Consider the following 6,940-nt stretch of genomic DNA (forward strand, 5'->3'; position numbering starts at 1 on the left):
TCTCGGTGTTTTATTTCAAAGTTTTCATCATATGAATTTATATTATTAGGAATTATTTTGAATAAATCATCAATAACACTTTTTGTTTGAAGCGATACTACAGTAGTGACGTTGGAGATGTGATAACTCATATTAAATATTGAGATGGCAGTTTCCAACTCAACTAGGTCAGCTTCAATTGGTGAAAATAAGCAACTATCTATTTGGAGTCATTTTGCAACAACAAATATTTATTTTCCGTTCCTTTTATTCATATTCTGAGACTCTGGTAACTCTGAGACGCAGAATCAAAACCAACTTTCGTTTTTCAAATGTAACATTTATTTTATTCATAATCAAATAACTCATTGAATTATATATTGCTTTGATGTATTATTTGAATTTTTGAAAAAATTTCTCGAATAGAGCTTCATTCCAATGTTGATAACTTTGAGATTTTTTCATGAAAATTTCTAGCTTATATCAGAAGACATACCAATGGTTCTTCTGCGTTAATAAAAATTCAATTGAACGTACAAGCTGTTTCGATTTCGATGTCAAAGTCAGCTATGAGAAAAACCCAAATTTTGTTTTCAGATGAGATCTCATTTTTTTTATTGGTCAAAAAATAGTGTAATATGTAATACTACTTAAATTGCGTGACCGGTGAACTCAACCAGAACATCCAGGGCGGGGTGATGAACATTCTCAATGGCAAATAAAGGCAATGAACGCTTGGAGACGATGTTGTGGTTAGGTTATAAAATTAAATCCAATATTTCACCATTGCTATTGCTTTGGGAGTTAAACTGTTTCAGTGAATTGTAAGACATGAAATCTTTGAAGAACATTTAGAGATGCACCGGATCACAAACCATGTCTGCACTCATTCCGGAAATCCAAGAGAAACGCGATAAATTGAAGTCGTCTACTAGCAGAAAATAGTATTCACAGTTCTCATCCACCAATAAATATGCTCACCCTTCCAATCAGTCCAGCCATGGCCATGGCCCCCCTGTCCCCCCCCCCTGCGGGCGCCCATGTTAGTAACTATTTTGTCCAACTTCTCCAAATTATTTGAAATTATTGTCTACAATAATGTTTATCCAGCCATAAGGAGTCATATTAAGATTGAGCAGCATGGGTTCATGGCAAGGAGATCTTGCGCAAGCAATTTGACGATATTTTCCCGGCATATTTGCGAAGTGCTCGATTCCGGCGGTCAAGTTGATACAATATACACAGACTTTCAGAAGGCTTTTGACAAGGTTGCGCATGATCTTCTCATATCGAAATTGCGCAACAAGTTTAGCTTTTCCGAGAGCCTTGTCAAACTGTTTCGTTCATACCTGGTTGATCGTCGTCAATTCGTCCAGCTGGAGGGTGTACAGTCATCCGAGTTTATACCCACTTCTGGGATTCCTCAGGGCTCTAATCTTGGGCCAATTCTATTTATTTTGTTTGTGAATGATTTGATGGATGATCTTGAATTGCCACATCTGATGTTTGCGGACGATTTGAAACTATATTATGAAATTCAGTCACTGGAAAACTGTGTTCAACTTAAGCTCGAGCTGGATAGTGTTGCCAGGTGATGTGAGGATAATCTTTTGAGTTTAAATGTTTCAAAGTGTAGTGTTGTTACCTACACAAGGAAAATGGATATGCTGAGATGTGAATATTTCGTCGGGGATCAAGTGCTATCTCGTGTTGATGAAGTGAAAGATCTTGGTGTGGTTTTTGATCAGAATTTTCTCTTCATTCCACACATCTCCCAACTTATTTCATATGCCTCGGGCTCGGGAACATATGGATTCATTGCTCGCAATGGCAAATATTTCACTAATACTTCAACATTTTTGAGTCTTTTTCATTCCCTCATCCGAAGCAAGTTGGAGTATGGGAGCATTATTTGGCATCCTATTTATTTTTGCCATCAATACCACCTTGAGGACGTACAGAGAAGATTTTTGAAGTTATGCACCAAGAGGATTCGACCATGGTGCATTGTTGAGTCGATTCAATGTGGTTTCGCTGCGGGATAGTAGAGGAATTGTGTGTCTTAGATTCCTATGCAAACTACTGCACAACAGTATTGACTGCCCACCTCTTCTGGCTGCTTTGAGATTTCGTGTTCCAAGATCTGCATCCCGTGCGGTGGAGTTATTCCACTTGGGGACACCGAGGACCAATTCTTTGATGCAGTCTCCCATTTGGTTCATGGAGTCTACTTTCAACTCAGTTGCAAGAGAGTGTGTCATTCACTTTGATTCATTGGCTTCATGGGCGCCCGCAGGGGGGGGCCAGGGGGGGCCACAGCCCCCCCTGAGATTTTGGATGCCTCATTTTCCAGCACAACACCCTCAATATTACTTTCTCAATCCAAAGGGCAAGGAAAAAAGGAAAGTAATAGATTCACAACTATTTTCCGGTTTTCAATGGAATTACATAGGTACTATACATATAATCCATAATCGGCAGAGGTATTTTTTGAATTGAAAACTTTTTTAGGCGCGTTGAGCACTTCTTGGGTGAAGAAAAAACATGGAACCGAAAGCACTCCATGCGTGTCAATTTGTTTATAAATTCATCTTATACACTGCGTCCGTAACCGTTAATAAGTATGGAACAAAATTCATTTTTAGCTAAACAGACCATTTTAAGAAATAATCCTGAAACACGTCGATTTTTTATTTTAATTCACCGTATTTTAAAATAATAATCTAATATACAGGGTGAATTACTTTCGAGTAATGACGTCAGCATCATTTTTTTTTAATGGAATACCCCCATTTTGTCTCAATTTTCCGATTACTCTGGCTGAGCAGATTCCAAAAATGTATCACATGTTGATTCCAATTGGTACAGGGTGGACAAAAATACAATAGTTTTGTGTGTGCTCATAAAGTGACGCGTAACATTCTTTTTTAGTTAAATTAACAATATTATCAAATAGGGTAAATGCACTGCTTAGCCGACCGGCACTGGTTCTCGACCATTCCGTGATTTGAGATGTGGAGCGGCCACTATTATTAGTGGTCGAAAACTAACACAAAAATGGTCGAGAACTCTGCGGCGTGGTCGAGAACCGAAGGTTATTGAGATTTTCTATATGTTTTCACATTTCAATGGTTAAATGCGGAAAGAACGCTTAAAATTATATGACAAATCATTTAAAACTCATCAAAGAATCGATGAACACCAACACCATTAAAATTTGATAAGTTTATGTGTGAAAAAATCGTGCTCGAAATCGATGTTTCTGTTAACTGGTCGAGAACCAGTGCATTTACCCTATACGGATATTGGTTTGAATATAACACCCTGTAGTTTGTTACATTTTTAGATTAATAAAAATGTATAAAAATAAGAAATAATTTCTTTCATATTCTGTCTGCTAGACCACAAGTACCAAACATGTTTGGAAACAGCTCATTTTTATTAATCTAAAAATGTAACAAACTACAGGGTGTTACATTCAAACCAATTAGCGCTAGACAATAAGTATTTTTGATAATATTGTTAATTTAACTAATAAAGAATATTATGCGTTATTTTATGAGCACACACGAAACTATTGTATTTTTGTCCACCCTGTACCACTTTTGGTGATCTTTTGAAATTCAGAGTAGACGCTGGCGATAAATATAAATACAGAAATAGAAAGAAACGGAATACTGATGTCGCCTACGACAATCATGGACGCCTTATCGTTTTTAATAATTTTCATTTTGCCCCCCCTGAGAAAAATTTCTGCGGGCGCCCATGATTGGCTTTCTATTCTCGATAAATATGAAATAGGGTTAGGTTGAATGTATATGATTGTATTTTTATGTTTTTGGTATACGGTTATTTTCTTGCTCTTGAAGTATAATATTAATTCCCATTATTGATTGTTACTGTGTCACGTACTGAAGCTAATTTAGATTATTGTGACTCGATATTGTCAGTTTATTTCTATATTCTTTTTTTGTTGTTTGCGCTATAGCTTGGTTTTTCTTATTGCAAGTGTAATTACTTTCTGTAATTGGGTGTTTACCTGTTAAAAATGAAGGACTATTTATTTTGATCCATAAATCCTCAACTGGAAAGGAATGAAGATAGTTTGAATCTGGGTTATAATGTATATACTTTGCCACATCTATGAAAACACCATCAGCTTTTTTTTGTTGCTGACTATTTCTGATCTGTATCTCTGGTGACATTGTAATTATCGTAAATGGACTCATAACCAAGGCCAAGTTCCCCAACAAAACTCTTCCATCCTGATTTCAACAATATTCGTAACCATTCTCCCTGGAAAATTTTCTACTAGCGTTGAACAATCTTTCAATTTCATCAAAATCGATGTCGCTCGTTTTAGTACCATCTTTGTTACCTTCATGGGCTCACAAGAAACTATCCTCCTTATGAATTGCTCCTGAAATTTAATATAATAGCCTCGTCTTGTTATCTTTCTTTTGCATGAAATGAACCCTATGACAACCCATAATGAATATTTCCACATCAGAAATATTCAGTTTCAGTCCAATATTCTCAATAATGCTCAGCACGTTTTTCTCTTCGGGAACTCCAACAACATCTAAACTCCTTGATTTTAACTGCTATTCTAACATAATAATGTTTTGATGCAGTTCCTCGTTTTCACCCTACAAAGTGTTAAGGCGCAAATTCTTACTTCTGGATCACATTTAGGGATTCATCAAGCCAAGTAGCTTGACATTTTAACCAACTACTTGACTGGAAAATCAAGCTCGTGAAAAATTACATACTTGAGCTTGACTAGACTTGATTTTAGATATTTATTGCTTGACTTGTTATCAAGCGACTTGATATAATTTGAGCTTGATATGCACGCGTCGCACGGCATATATTTCTGCAATCTCCTGAGCGCTTAGACTAAATAAGAGGATTCCTCGAGCGCCGAGAGACTGAAGTATTCGCCAGTGTGACTTTATTAGAAGTTTTCTCACATTTCTATGTAATCAGTTAGGATCATAAATATACAGGGTGTTTATAAGAAGATCACGAACTTGGACAAGTTTAATTCAAAAAAACTCAAGATTTTCAAAACGACTGAACGACGCGGAGCGGAGTTCGGTATTTTTTTCATGGCATTTCTCTTAAACGTATATGTATAAATATATTCATCGAAGTCTAAAAAGGAAAATCTGAATGATCTGACTACTGCCCTGTAAATATTAAAATAACATGAAACATTTTGATGGGTTGTACGAAATGTACAAAATCGACTGCTGATTTCCAAGTTATGGATATTAAAAATTTATACGAATTTTCATGAATCACCCTGTATCTCAGAAACTAACAGTCTTTATTGGACACACAACAAGCTACTTTTCTGAAGGGCCTGGGCCCTGGATAACTTACATTCAGTATTCACCACTCATATTGCTTCCTGTATCAAATCTTATTAAAATTTGAATTGAACAGCTGAATAACAAATAAAAATTGGGTTTCATTCATTCGGCAAACTCACCATCATCATGTTCCGCTATGGAGATGAAAGGTGTATTTGGCAGGTATCACTGAGTGCCAAACTGATGATTCAAGGGCGTAGATTTTTTTTTTTGGGGGTAATAAAAAAAAATTATAGTAAAAAAAAAATATAGACGCGCTCGAAGTGCAATAAAAGTGATCATCTTGAAAGAGATAACAAACTCATAAACCGTAAAAGGGTATGATTTTTTGCTGCCGTGTCGATTTTGAAGAAACTTAAAAAGATTTTTGGTTCATTTTATGGAAAAATTTTCGGCAAAATGATGACGTGAAGCGGAAAACGTGTGTGATGAAATCGACATAACCTGTAATAAATTTGACACGGCGATTTTCAGTAAAAAAAGAGATGAATAACAGACCCTTCAAAGAGAATTCAGATAAATTAGGCAAAGCAGGGTGGCGAAATCTTTTTTTGCCGGAGCGCCAATATGTCTGGCTGCGGTCCTGTTGTAATTCATCCAAATGCAGATTTGGAAACCTACCCTGCAGATTTCAAGTAAGCATGTATACAGCCGGGTTATACTGCTGGGCGAACAGAACAGAAATTGAGGAAGGATTCGTCATCAGTGAGTCCGAATCTTATCGTTTGAAACTATTTTCAGATCAAAATTCGAAAATTACAGACATTGTGAGGCAATGATGACAAAAGAGATAATAAAATCAACAGAGTATTTGGGGATTACCGCCAGTTATTCCCGAAGTATTTGAATATATTTCAACTAAAGGAATAACACCTGTTTGTTCATTCAGAATCAAAGAATATTACGGGATTCTTTTTATTTCGAGGAATTCTATGACTATTGGGACATTTTTATATTTTCAGGATGGGGGATTTCCGAATTATTGTTTAAGCTACAACCAAAATTATTTCAAATTATTAGTTGTGAAAAACAACTTTCTTTCTACTGCAGAATGCATAAATAAGAAATATCCCTCAATTAAATTCACATATGGAGTATAAATGGAGTAGGACAGATGGATAATTTAAATTTTCTGGATTTGACTATATGAAGTTCAAATAATTATTCAGTACCTAGAAACCTACACATACAGATACTACCATTAACCATTAAAACTCGATGTTGGTGGTCGACCCAAAAACTCTAGACCAGAGACCCACAAAATGGTAAATGGTGAAGGGAAGAAGCTGTTTTTGGCCAGATGAATACACTAATTCTCTTTTTTTATATTTATCATGTTGATTTTCAGTATTAACAATATCTGATAAGTTTTTTTATATTATATGTATTCATTAATTGGTTACACCTTTTCCAAAAAAAATTGAATTGAAAATCTTAATCATGAAGAATGCCCACTCTATTATAGAGTATTTATCAAACTTTCGGAGTGGAAGACACTACAGAAATTATTACAATTATGTATTAAGTTTTTATTCAGATATTCGACATCTTTTTTCCTATTAATTAAGTTGTCGATTTGTACC

This window comes from Harmonia axyridis, chromosome 6 (assembly GCF_914767665.1).
Source record: "Harmonia axyridis chromosome 6, icHarAxyr1.1, whole genome shotgun sequence".
In the NCBI taxonomy this organism is placed as follows: Eukaryota; Metazoa; Arthropoda; class Insecta; order Coleoptera; family Coccinellidae; genus Harmonia; species Harmonia axyridis.